The 14145-nt window shown below is 36.3% G+C and overlaps 1 pseudogene; it reads left to right on the top strand.

Annotated features, from left to right (window-relative positions):
• The first annotated feature begins 787 nt into the window (after positions 1-787).
• LOC141502847 (plasmolipin-like) lies at positions 788-1812 on the top strand (annotated as a pseudogene).
• Positions 1813-14145: the final 12333 nt, after the last annotated feature.

Genomic DNA, 14145 nt, shown 5'->3' with positions numbered 1-14145 from the left:
TTTCTAACATTATACTGAGGAGTCCATAGAATTTACCAACTTTCCAAAAAGGTCTATGACACAAAAAGTTAAGAACTGCTACTCTGAATGAAGTACCTCTTCTGTGGTCATTCAGATATTAAATCAAAGTCCTGGCATTCAAACTAGTTTCTCTAATTCCAAATCCAGGGTTATTTCCATAATACTTTAATCATGCTGGAACCATGAATATTCATTTTTACCTTATTATCTCTCATATTTATACATTGCCAATCATCAATTTAAGTGCTCACCATATTACAGCACTTATATATTCCTTCCTTACAATTAATAAGCACTTTATTTTAATTCAAATTGTCCATAACTACTCCAGACATTTTCTGATAAAGACAATCCAACTCTTGTGACACAATTATGGGAAAAAGAATTAAAATGAAGAATAATTTCAGAAAAATACCAAAAATAATCATAGGATACTTGGTCATCATCCACCTGATTTAGATTATTGTGTTTGAAAAATGCAAGTACTAAAATAAATCATTCAGAAAGTTTTTGCCACAATGTGCTATATAAATTTAAATGAAAGAAAAGTTGGATAGCCAATGAACCAGGGTTTAATGAAATAACTTTTATGTACAAAACACTGTTGTTGTTGGAACCAAGGATGTAAATATAAAAATATTCTCTTTCCGGCCCCGGGGGACGAGCGCGGAGCGGGCCAGTCCCTCCGGGAGAGCCCTGCTTCAGAGCGCTGCCTGGCCAGGACGCGCAGCCCGGGGCGCAGGCCGAGCCTCGCTCCCCGCATTCTCCGCCCCGGGCTTGGGGGCTGCAGGGCAGCCGGACCCATGGCCGACTTTCCATCCAAAGTCAGCACCCAGACCAGCACCCCGGCGCAGGCCGGCGTCCGCTCCTCGCTGCCGCCGCTGGGCACTCTGTGGCCGGACCTCGGCGCCCTGATGGTGCTGGAGATCGTGGTGGGTTTGCTGACCTGGGCCCTGATTGCAGACACACCTTATCACTAATACTCAATCTATGGTTGGGTGATGTTTGTAGCAGTCTTTGCCTGGCTGGTGACAATCATCTTCTTCATCATCTACCTGTGGCAACTACATTTGAAACTCTATATGGTACCCTGGCCTTTGGTGCTAATGATATTTAATGTAAGTGCTACAGTTCTCTACATTACTGGATTCATCACCTCCGCAGTTGCAGTTCAAAAAACATCAATAGCTGGTTCCTATATATTCGACAAAAGGGCTGCTGCTTCTTTCTTTGCATGCATAGTGATGATCGCCTATGGGGTGAGTGCTTTCTTCACCTTCTGAACCTGGAAAGGAATGGGCAGCAATGCAGCTACTAGTCAGATGGCTGGTGGCTATTCCTAAATCCAGCAATGTCCATGGACCACCTTGGTGCTGAAGTCTACATGCCATCGTGTACAGCAGCTGGATGCCACTGGTCATCACAAGTTGGTTCTAACCAGCAGAAAACCAGCCCAGCTGTGACCAAATTTGCTATCCTCTGCTGATGGGATTTGTGCTTGCACTCCACTCCTAACAGAACACAATCCACCACCCTGGATTGGCATAAATTAGCATTTGTGAGCAGGGGCAGGGAACAATCCAAAGAATGAAAGGGTCAAAGATGTTAAATGACCTCACCATCCCTTTAAAGTTAGAATTATTCCTGCCTCTCAGGAAGTAAGGTTGTGGCCATCCCTGCTTTGAATTTATAAGGCTTCAGTTTCTAGGGCCAGGAATTCAACCTGTTTTACCACCATTAAATCAGCTAACAAATAACACCTCAAACCTTGTGATCCTATCATGTATATACTGTAAACGTAACCATGGTAATGGGTATTAGTCTTATAGTTTTGTGAAGAGTCTTCAGCTACTCAAGGTGACTATTGGAATTTCTCAAATTGGGACCCAAAAACTGGTCTCACCTCAAACAAAAAGCCAATGTTCAGTTATACAGAATATCTAGCAATGTAAATTCTCCTCTCCTATTTCAATGGGAAAAGGAATAAATTGTTATCTTCATTTTCATAACATCCATAGCTAGTTATGGAACAAGGGCAAGGGCCTATATGATATTAAAAATAAATACTATTAATAGGCTACTAAAAATAAGATAGCGCTTAAGTATTACTTTAAGGTCTCATTAATATATAATGGGCATCTTCATAAAGATTTTCATATTTTAGAAGCTTGTATTTAATGGAAACCCTTGTTTTTACGTGCTTCTCAAAGATACTTGTTCAGTTCTTTCCTTATGTTTTAAAATATCATTTTCACCTATATATCCCTCCCTGTCAATGCTAAATACCAAGACTGATTTTTTCTTCCTGACACCACTGGCTGAGTCCAATGGCTATGGATTTGGGGGGGTAGGTGGCTCACAAGCTTGCCTGATTGTTGGGATAGTAATGGTTTTGTTCTATGTATATAAATAAAGACTATGGAAACATGTTTGGAAGAAAAATATTCTCTTTCCTCATTTTTTTCAAATATGAAAAACATTGGATATGAAATAATACATACATATATGTTTATATGTGTAAGAAATCTATATAACATAAATACAATCATATTTATATATGTATATATGTGCACATTTTGCCTATATGACATATGTATAATATATAGAATGTATGAGGTATAGATAGATAGATAGATAGATAGATAGATAGATAGATAGATAGATGGATATAGATAGGGCATAGATATTACAATAAATTTAGCTGCCCCCTAACAAAGTATGTATCCCTAGACTCACACAAACCTGAATCCTCCTTGGGGAGGCTTAAACCTAACAAAAGGCATCAGGTAACTCTTGGTCACTACTTCTCATTATGTCCCTGCTAGAATGCATTTGTGAGGAACATAAAATATTGCTTAGGTATGGCTCACATGTCCCCAAAATGTTGATGAAAGTATTCCTTCAAGATACTCAATTCCTTCAAGATACTCAATGGAAAAAACAAAAATAGGAAATACAACAGCATTTTATTTCTTTCTTCATACAAAAGACTTAAATTATGGAAGGCTCATAAGTGCCAAGGATAAAATATGGTTCCTTTGAGTAAATAGAGAGAAGCTTTCATTAAAGTCTTCTGGCTACAGCTAGTACCAGCTGACCTTTAAGAAAATTCATTCTCTGCAAGCTTAAATTACATCCATTGTGCAGGACCCCATCCAATTCTTTACCATGGACCAAGATTCCCAATATTGGCCTTCATATTCAGAGGATATTCCCTTCCTGGCTTCTTGTTGTGTCTAGCTGTGTCATAAATTCAAGGAACAAATGCTTTACATTCAGTAAATTCCTGACTCTCCTCCTTACTTTGTAGAATTCATTCATGCTCCTCTCTCATAATATGCAGTTCTAAAAACAAATAGACCTTAGAGATAAGCTAAATTAGCTCTCTCTCTCTTATAGATAAAGGTAATGAATCTTATGAAATTTATACAATAGTAGGTAGTAGAGGTAGAATTTGACTCCATGCTTTGACTCCACAACAGATTCTTTGACTCTTTTATTTTTCTACTTTTCTGTTTGCAGTTACACATATTTCTCAGTTATGATTGTGATTTAGGAAAACAGGTGTGCTTCTCAGCTTTAGAGGTAGCTGAACGGGAACAGATCAAAAAATAAATAAACATGCAAAAATTGAATGAAAACTTAGAATTATGGGAATAATTTAAAAATATTATAGTTGAAATACACATTTCTCTTTTAAGTTTGTAAAGTGTTTTAAGTGCTTTCTTTCATTTTTGATATATAAAAAGGGAAGAAAATAAAACGGTGGAAAAATGAGAGAATGTTCTTGAACTTCCTCCCTAACAGTTATCTATGGAGCTACCATACTTAACATCCATCATCAGAGGATCCCTTTGTCTCTTCTGCTATTAGGAAATAAAAAAAAATATATTGCCAGTTTGATTAGGACCCATATTCCTAGTGACTTATTAATGTTATTAATAGAAACATAAGTAGAGAAAAACATAAGTTTACTCCAATTGTTTTCATTCATAAATATTTTATTTATTGATATTTTATATCAATGTTATTTTCAGGTAAATCTCTCATCCTGTCCATATCCAGTTAATCAATATTGAGATTATGATTTTTAAGAGATAGAGAGGAAAATGGTATTTTAGCAAGAGCAAATAAGTCATAAACTGTATCTCATAGCACATGAAATATGCTATATATCCATGACACAGCATTTCTTAAAGTAATGGAAAGAGGCACATTTTCTCAACTTTTCTCTAGGAATAAGTTTAGATATTGTAAGTAAATGGCATTTAATTTGTAGTAATTATCAGAGTTTGTAAGTTGTTGGAGTCATTGTACATGTCATTTTAAGTCTTCTCAAGTTTTTCTATTTTCATTTTTTCCTTATTGTAAATTCATTTAATTTATATAACAGAATTTATTTAGTTATTCCCAAAGGAATGTGCATCTTTAGTTGTTTTTTTTTACTACATTAAGCAGTAGTTGAATATTGATGCTACTAATGATGTAAGGAGAAAACTGAAAATACCAAGTTAATTAACAAAAATCCATTTCTACCCAAATTCAGTTTAGTATTCAATTGACCACCTGAGCCATAATTTAAAGTTGTAACATGAAAATGATAAATCAAATTTAAAACAAATATTTTGTGAGTTCTCACTATTCAATTTACATGACAAAGACTGCATGGAAAGTAATTAAACAGTATTCTGTTATTCTTTGACAACTGAAGTTGATTTAACTGATTTTTTTCTCACTGTTATTTGTTTAAAGAGAAGTCTGTGAGAGTAACATCCAGTGTTTTGAAATATTCTTTGATAGTTAAAGATATTTTTGCTAAAATATTATCAAACTATGTGTAAGTGAACACAAAAGATGATTTTAAAGTGCAAAGTAAAATCATAAAAGCAACAGAAGTATAATTTATAAAATAACCATACTATGTTTTGTTTTGTTTTGCTTTTAACACTTTTGAAGCAATTGAATAACTTTGACTCTATGTTTCACAAAAGTATGAGAATTTAGTCTTTCAGAGATAATCAGAACAGACTGACTCCCTCCTCCCTCTTTTCCTTAAATGTAACAGCTATATAACTATATAATCATACTAACCTAGATTTTCTGACATCAAGGCTGTTATATTTAGCCCAGCATCCTGCTGTCTTTTTGTGAATAGAAGTGATATTCTAAGAAGGTGTATTCCTTGACAGTTACCAATAAAGATATTGAGGATTTTAATTTTTTTTTGCTTGTTTTCTATACTAGAGTTAGCAAAACCTACAAGACTTCTTTTTTTTTAATTTGGCAAACCATTTAAATATCTAGTACCATTGAATATAGAATTTCTTTTAAATCAGTCCTCTTCAGGATCTGCCTGCAGTTAGTTAAAAATATAAGAACATTTTTAAAATGATATTTTTAATCTTTGCATTAGTTTTCTTTTTTAATTAAATTTTATTAAAGATATTTGAGTTTTACAATTTTCCCCCATCTTGCTTCACACCCCCCACCCCACCCCCACAGAAAGCACTCTGTCAGTCTTTACTTTGTTTCCATGTTGTACCTTGATCCAAATTGGATGTGATGAGAGAGAAATCATATCCTTAAAGAAGAGAAGAGAAGTCTAAGAGGTGACAAGATCAAATAATAAGATATCTGTTTTTTTCTAAATTAAAGGGAATAGTCCTTGAACTTTATTCAAGCTCCACAGCTCCTTATCTGGATACAGCTGGCACTTTCCATTGCAGATAGCCCAAAATTATTCCTGAATGTTGCACTAATGGAATGAGTGAGTCCTTGAAGGTTGAACATCACTCCCATGTTGCTGTTAGGGTGTACAGTGTTTTTCTGGTTCTGCTCATCTCACTCAGCATCAGTTCATGCAAATCCCTCCAGGCTTCCCTGAAATCCGGTCCCTCCTGGTTTTGAATAGAACAATAGTGTTCCATGACATACATATATCACAGTTTACTAAGCCATTCTCCAATTGATGGACATTTACTTGATTTCCAATTCTTTGCCACCACAAACAGGGCTGCTATAAATATTTTTGTACAAGTAATGTTTTTACCCTTTTTCATCATCTCTTCAGGGTATACACCCAGTAGTGGTATTGCTGGGTCAAAGGGTGTGCACATTTTTGTTGCCCTTTGGACATAGTTCCAAATAGCTCTCCAGAGGGGGTGGATGAGGTCACAGCTCCACCAACAGAGTAATAGAGTCCCAGATTTCCCACATTCTTTCCAACAATTATCCTTCCTGGTCATATTGGCCAATCTAAGCAGTGTGAGGTGGTACCTCAGAGAAGCTTTAATTTGCATTTCTCTAATAATTAATGATTTAGAGCATTATTCATATGGCTATGGATTGCTATGATCTCCTCATCTGTAAATTGCCTTTGCATAACTTTTGACCATTTGTCAATTGGGGAATGTCTTTTTGTTTTAAAAATATGACTCAGTTCTCTGTATATTTTAGAAATCAGTGCTTTGTCAGAATCATTAGTTGTAAAGATTGTTTCCCAATTTACTATATTTCTTTTGATGTTGGTTACATTGGTTTTATATGTGCAAAAGCTTTTTAATTTAATGTAATCGAAATCATCTGATTGGTTTTTGGTGATGTTCTCCAAATCTTCCTTAGTCATAAACTGCTCCCCTTTCCATAGATCTGACAGGTAAACTAAATCCTTGTTTTTTATGTCTCAGTCCTGTACCCATTTGGATCTTATCTTGGTAAAGGGTGTGATGTGTTGGTCTAATCTTAGTTTCTTCCATACTAACTTCCAATTATCCCAACAGTTTTTATCAAAGAGGGGGTTTTTATCCCAATGGCTGGACTCTTTGGGTATATCAAACAGCAGATTACTGTAATCATATCCTGCTTTTACACCCAGTCTATTCTACTGGTCAACCACTCTATTTCTTAGCCAATACCAAACAGTTTTGATGACTGATGCTTTATAATATTATTTTAGATCAGGTAGGGCTAAGCCACCTTCTTTTACACTTTTTTTTTCATAAAGCTCCTGGCAATTCTTGACTTTTTATTTCTCCATATGAATTTACTTACAATTTTTTCTAAATCATTAAAGTAATTTTTTGGAATTTTGATTGGTAGGGCACTAAACAGTTTAGTTTTGGTAGAATTGTAATTTTTATTATATTAGCTCTACTTATCCATGAGCAGTTGATATTTGCCCAGTTATTTAAATCTGATTTAATTTGTGTGAGAAGCGTCTCATAATTGTTTTCAAAAAGATTCTGAGTCTCTCTCTTGGCAAATAGACTCCCAAGTATTTTATATTGTCTGAGGTTACTTTGAATGGGATTTCTCTTTCTAGCTCTTCCTGCTGTATCTTGCTAGACATATAAAGAAAAGTTGAGGATTTATGAGGGTTTATTTATAACCTGCAACTCTGCTAAAATTGCTAATTGTTTCCAGTAGTTTTTTGGATGATTTCTTGGGATTCACTAGGTAGACCATCATATCATCTGCAAAGAGTGAGAGTTTTGTCTCTTCCTTCCCAATTCTAATTCCTTCAATTTCTTCTCTAATTGCTGATGCTAACATTTCTAATACAATATTGAATAGTAGTGGTGATAATGGGTGCCCTTGTTTCACCCCTGATCTTATTGGGAATACCTCTAGCCTCGACCCATTGACTATAATGCTTGTTTATGGTTTCAAATAGATACTGCTAATTATTTTAAGGAACAGTCCATGTATTCCTATATTCTCTAGTGTTTTTAATAGGAATTGATGCTGTATTTTGTCTAAAGCTTTTTCAGTAACTATTGATATGATCATATAGTTTCTGATGGGTTTGTTGTGGATATAACTGAGTATACTACCAGTTTTCCTAATATTGAACCAACCCTGCATTCCTGAAATAAATCCTACTTGATCATAAGCTATTATCCTAGGGATAACTTGTTGTAACTATTTTGCTAAGATTTTATTTAGGATTTTTGCATCTATATCCATCAGGGAAATAGGTCTATAATTTTCTTTCTCTGTTTTAACTCTTCCTGGTTTAGGTCACAGTACCATATTGGTTTCATAGAAAGAGTTAAGCAGAGTTCCATCTTTCCCTATTTTTCCAAAGAGTTTATATATTTATATATAATTGGTACCAATTGTTCCTTAAATGTTTGGTAGAATTCACTTGTGAATCCATCAGGCCCTGGAGATTTTTTTTAAGGAGTTCAATAATGGCTTCTTGAATTTCTTTTTCTGAGATAGAGTTGTTTAGGTATTTAATCTCTTCTTCATTTAACCTGGGCAACTTATATTTTTGTAAATATCTGATAGTGGGAGGTTGAGGTCTCCTACTAGTACAGTTTTGTTGTATATGTCTTCCTGTAGTTCTTCCACCTTCTCCTCTAAGAATTGGGTGCTGTCCCACTGGGTGCATATATATTCAATATTGAAATGACTTTATTGTCTATGGTACCTTTTAGGAGGATAAAGTTTCCTTCCTTATCTCTTTTAATGCTATCTATTTTTGCTGCTGCTTTGTCTGAGATAAGGATTGCTACCCCTGCTTTTTTTTACTTCAGCTGAAGTAAAATATATTTTGCTCCAACCTTTTACCTTTACTCTATATGTATCTCTCTGCTTCAAATGAGTTTCTTAAGCAGCATATTGTAGAATTCTGGTTTTTAATCCACTCTGCTATTCAATTACATTTTAAGGGAGAGTTCATCCCATTCACATTCAAGGTTATGATTACTAATTCTTTATTGCCCCCCGTGCTATCTTCTCGCCATTTGTATTTTCCCACTTTCTGCCCCCCTTTATCCATATTCCCCAGTGTTTTCTTTCTGCATACCACCCTCTTCAGTGTGTTTGCCCTCCTATATCACACCCTTCCCTTTCTTCCTTTCCTTATTTCCCTTTTCCCTTGCCTTCCTTTTGTTATTTCCCCTTTTTCCCCCACTCCCCTTCCCTTTCTCCTTACCCCCTCCCCTTTTCCCTCTTTTAATGCTTGAAAGGTTAGATGTTTTTATAAATTAACTGAGGATATGTAGGTTAACTTTAAGCCAAGTCTGATGAGAAGAAGTTTCAGGTGTTTCTCTTCTGCTCCCTTCTTCCTGTCTATTACCATAGGTTTTTTTGTACCTCTTAGTGTAATGAGATTTACCCCATTCACTCCTCTCCCTCCTCCAGTCTCTTTCCTGTCCCCCTTTTTAAGGAGATAGTGTTTTTTAGATCATTCTGAGTCATAGAAAATTCTGAGTGTCTGTCCCTTCTAATTCAGTATATTCTATGGAATAGAGTCAAAATTCCTGAGAGTTATTAGGGTCTTTCTCCCAAGTGGGGTTAAAGCCATTTACATCTCTTTAGATAGCAGTCTCATGGATAGGTCATGAATGTCCATCATTTCTGGCTAGGTATATTCTCTTGGTTAGAGTTACAATTCTCAAGATTTATGTGAATCTTTTTCCCCCCTTGCTGGGATATAGCCAGTTTCAGCTTACTGGATTGCACTTTTTTTCCTTTTACTGCCACCCTTTTTTTAACCTTTTCATGTGTCTCTTGAACCTCCTGTTTGATGTCCAAATTTTCTATTTAGCTCTGGTCTTTTCATCAGAAATTTTTGGAATTCTTCCATTTCATTAAATGTCCTTCTTTTTCCCTGCAAGAGAAGGCTCAGCTTTGAGGGAAAGTAGATTCTTGGCTGCATTCCAAGTTCCCTTGCACTTTGAAATATCTCATTCCAGGCCCTTCGATCCCTTAATGTTGATGCAGCCAGGTCCTGTGTGATCCTTACTGTGGCTCCTTGATATTTAAATTGTTTCTTTCTGGCTGCTTGCAGTATTTTCTCTTTTATCTGAGAGTTCTGAAGTTTGGCCACAACATTCCTTGGTGTTTTCATTTTAGGATCTTTTTCTGGTGGGGATCTTTCAATAACTACTTTGCCCTCCGATTCCATGATATCAGGGCAGTTTTCCATTACTAGATCCTGTAATATTAAGTTCAGCCTTTTTTTCTCTTCAATGTTTTCAGGAAGTCCTATAATTTTCAGGTTGCCCCTCCTCAATCTGTTCTCGAGGTCAGTGGTTTTGTTGATGAGGTATTTTACATTTGCTTCTATATTTTTCTATTTTTTGATTTTGTTTAACTGACTCTTGCTGTCTCATGGAGTCATTAGTTTCTGTAGACTCCATTCTTTTTTTGGGGGAGGAGTTTTATTCATTAACCTTTTGCAACTCCTTTTCCAACTGGTCAATTCTACTTTTGAAAGAGCTTTCCATTTGACCAATTGAGGTTTTGAGAGAATTAATTTCTTTTTGCATTTGCCCAATTGAAGATCTGAGAGATTTATTCTCATTTTGTATTTGTCCAATTGTAATTTCTAAGATTTTCTTTTCTTGTTGCAAGGTATTACTTGTCTCTCCCAAATTTTTAAGCTCCTTACTTATTTCTTCCAGGAAGTCTTTCTGTGCTGAAGACCAGATTGTATTCTCCTCAGAGGTTCCAGGTCTCTCTGAGTTAGGGTCTTTCCCTTCCAAGAATTTTTCTATGGATCTACCTTTCCATTGACCCTCCTTCATTTTGCTAAGACCTGAATTGGGGAGGGGCTGGTTCTCAGGGCCTTGGGATTGCTAAAGGCTTTACTCACTGAGTGCAGTTTCCCTGGCTGGCCAGTAGGAGGTGCTGGTTGCTTTCTGTGGAGTGCATGTGACCTTGGTTGAGGCCTTCTCCCTTTGCTTGAAGGGAGGAGTTGGAGCTATTGAATTCTTTTGCCTTCAATCAATGGTGGGCTTTACCCTGGCCTGAGCCCATTCCTCAGTTGGGCAGGTTCTTCTGCTCACACACCTGGGCCTGAGGCAGAAGTAGTTTGCATTTGTTTGTTAGGGAAGAAGTCTAAGTTGTAATGGGACTCAGACTAGAGGAGCTCAGGGATGGTTTCCCCAGCTCTCCTGCTCCAGAACTCTCCCCCCAGCCCTGTCCGGGATCTCCCCGGGGACACCTCCAACACCAGCTCCTCAGCTCCCGTTGACTCATGCCCCTGAGGTCCAGCCCCACCCTGATCCATCAGGTCCAGCTCTCGGGCCCTCAGACTCCTGTTTCCAATTCAGCTGTTGATCTGGCTGATCCAGGGCTGATCCTCCCTCTGAGCCCAGATTCAACGACCTGAATTCAGCCAAAGCTGCTGCCAAAGTCAAATCCTGAGGCAGATGTTCTTTCTCCTGGCTTTTCTTTCTGGGTTTTGTGGGTCAGATTTCTTTTAAGAGGTTTGTTTCATGTGATAGATGGGGAAGAGATCAGGAGACTTTAGAACTGTGCCTGTCTTCTCTCTGCCATCTTGGCCAGAAGTCTGTGCATTAGTTTTCAATGAGATAATGAGGTCATCTATTTAGAGATAGTGTTTCTATATTAAAAATCATTTTTTCCAACACTTGAATCAGAAGTTAGGAAATAGCAATATGATCTGAGTAACCAGGCAGCTTGTTAGATAGTTAAATCATAAGCCTGATCCACTTCTCTTTATATTAAGCTAAGATTAGAAAAAAATAATTTATAACACATTTAACAATATAATCATGGATTTTTTGGATATGAGTGAATCCCAATGTATTATTCAATCAATCAATAAGCATAGATTATCATGAATTATGTTGCACTTTATGTGTTAATTGCTGAGCATTTGTCAGGGTTTTTGTAGAGGGATTCTAGTTTTCTGATAGAATTGTTTTAGTAACAATGAAAGCAATGGTGTTGAGGAAAGCAATAAATATTCAAAATTATATAATATTTTATGGTTCATGCAATAATTTTCATGTTATCAAACTTTGATACTGTATGAACTACAATATATAAGGCATCTATGAAGAATCCTCTGATTAACAAGATTCTATCATTATTTTGAAATATTTTCTTCAGTTTCCACATCTGCAGAATAAAATAATTTTATTAGGTGATACCAAATGGTTCTTTGATCTTTAGAATTCAGAATCTCTGAATATTATTTTTCAGAAATAAAGAGAACTTTTCTCATAGTAATTATTTAATAAATGTTTTATTAGTAGTATTATTATTATTCTTTAGGGTAATGGGGTTTAGTGACTTACCTATAGTCATACAGATAGCCAATGATTAAGTGTCTGATGCCAGTTTTAAACTCAGGTATCCCTGACTCCCAGGTCAATGATCTAGCCACACGGCACCACCTAGTTGCTCCCTTGTTTTGTTTTGTTTTCTTGATAAATACATTGTTTTATTTTTCCAATTTCATGGAATGCTAATTTTCGACAATCATTTTTTTGCAAGGTTTTGAATCTTACATTTTTCTCCTCCCTCCTTTTCCCTGTGACAGAAATCAATCTACCATAGGCCATACATGTTCCAAGTCTTTTTTTTTTCTGATTAAGGAAGAAGTATTTCAATGTTTCAGTGAAAAGTAGTTACCTTAAAACCGAGATTTGCAAATCAATTCAGGTCTGTTCTAAGATCTCTGAGAAGCTCTTTGTCTCTCTAGGTATAAATGTTTAAATATAATAGGCTCTTCAAACAATAGATTTTGTTTTCTCTAATCAGTTCCCAGAATCACATCTTTCCTCCAGTCATATCAGGACTGCCTATTAACTTCAGAGCTTGTTGTCTCTAGTTAGCTAGTTTCACATAGGCTATGTTTCATTTGAATTCTCAGCTCTGTCAGCTTTTGTACTCTCTGTTCTGGATTCTGACACCTTTCCTACTATGTGCCACTTCTTTCAACATTTGTCTTCTAATTCCATATGTGGCTTTTCAAGTATTTCTCCTGCCTCCTATAAAATCGGTTTTTTTTCCCCACTGGTATAGAGAATTTTTATTGGGAAAAAACCCTCCCTCTAGAACTGCAAGTCAGAAATTTATGTCTAGACTTAGAGAGCTTTTTAGGGTGCTGTCACACATAGACACATGTATCTGAAGTAAGATTTGCACCCAAGTCTTCCTAAGTCCAATACCAGCACTCCTTTCACTACTCCTTGCTAGTAGGCACTGTACTAAGTGCCAGGTATACAAAGACAAAAATAAAAATAGGACCTGTGCTCAAGGAGCTTATATTTTAGTGATAGAGACACATATACACTAAGAAGATATAAAAAAGCACATGTAAAGAAGAGGAGTGGTAGCCTTGGAGGAAATGGTGCTACCAATTGAGAGTGGGGAAGCTTTGATGTAGGACCCTTTGGGAACTTAACACTCAAACCAGTACACCCATTTCTCCCATGTGAAGATACTCTCTTAATGGAAACAGGTGTGGAAGGAGGGCCTTGACTTCATGCCATTTTTCATTTAGCAAATCAATTCATTTCAGGGCCAATTTTTTTTTAATTTTCTTTAATTTATTTAAACATTATTAAAATATTCTTGTTTAAGAGAAAATATAATTACCCCTTCTTACACAAACATATAAAATATCATGAAAAATAAAGTAAAAGAAAGAGGAAAAAATTGTGTTTCAGTCTGTGTTCTGATACAATCAGCTCAGTCTTGGGTGGATCACAATCTTTATCATAGGTCCATCATAGAGATTACTTTCATATTTTTCCACTGTTGCTGTTGCTGATTGTAGTTCCCACCACCAATTCCTTCTCACTATCATCTATTATATTTTCTCTCTCCTTTAAATTTGTCCTTCTTCAAAAATGTGTTGTGGGGAGCCAAGTGGACAGTGGACAGAGCACCGGCCCTGGGGCCAAAAGGCCCCAAGCCTATATCCCACCCCAGAAACCCAGCAACCACCTGGTCCCATGGTTCTGGACAGACTACACAATCCCACCACCTGGTAAAAAGTAAAAAAAGAAAATGTGTTATATCTGACTATCCTCTCCTATAATCTACCTTCTCGTCTATCACCCACATTCCCCCATCCTCCCCCATCCCCCTTCTCTCCTTTTTCTTCTAGATGTATATACCCTATTGAGTGTGTATATTGTTTCCTCTATGAGCCATTTCCAATGGGAATGAAAGCTCCCTCAAGCCCCCTCACCTTCCCCTCTTCCATAGCATTGCCAAAGCTACATGAAATATATTTTATGTAGAATATCCTCTTCTACTTCTCTTTTCTCTTACTCCCAGTATATTTCCCTTTCACCCACTGACTCTATTTTTACAATATAAATTTTAAAATTCAACTCTCTCCTGTGCATC

This window comes from Macrotis lagotis, chromosome X, assembly GCF_037893015.1.
Source record: "Macrotis lagotis isolate mMagLag1 chromosome X, bilby.v1.9.chrom.fasta, whole genome shotgun sequence".
NCBI lineage: Eukaryota > Metazoa > Chordata > Mammalia > Peramelemorphia > Peramelidae > Macrotis > Macrotis lagotis.
Note: the sequence above shows the minus strand (reverse complement) of the source record. Positions and strands in the feature narration are given on the sequence as shown.